Genomic DNA, 300 nt, shown 5'->3' with positions numbered 1-300 from the left:
CAGAGGCCAATCATTTTCAGAAAGTAAGTGCTTAGGACTATGCTATATTTACCCATTTTTTTTTACTAGATATATGTAGAAATTATGTTTAAATAATCATCCATTGAGAGAGTAATTATATTCAATCTTAATGCAATATTCAAATTGGTCCATTTTCATTAAGTTCAGTGATATTTACCTTCTCGCTTCCGTTTTGATCATTAATTGAGCATGTTCCACTTTATAAAATGCTATCCAGTGTTTTATTAGATATCGTTTGATCATTTTTCTTGTTGCTCCTTTTACCTCAAGTTTTGTCGG

The sequence above is a fragment of the Penaeus monodon genome, chromosome 15 (assembly GCF_015228065.2).
Source record: "Penaeus monodon isolate SGIC_2016 chromosome 15, NSTDA_Pmon_1, whole genome shotgun sequence".
Classification (NCBI taxonomy): Eukaryota; Metazoa; Arthropoda; class Malacostraca; order Decapoda; family Penaeidae; genus Penaeus; species Penaeus monodon.
Note: the sequence above shows the minus strand (reverse complement) of the source record.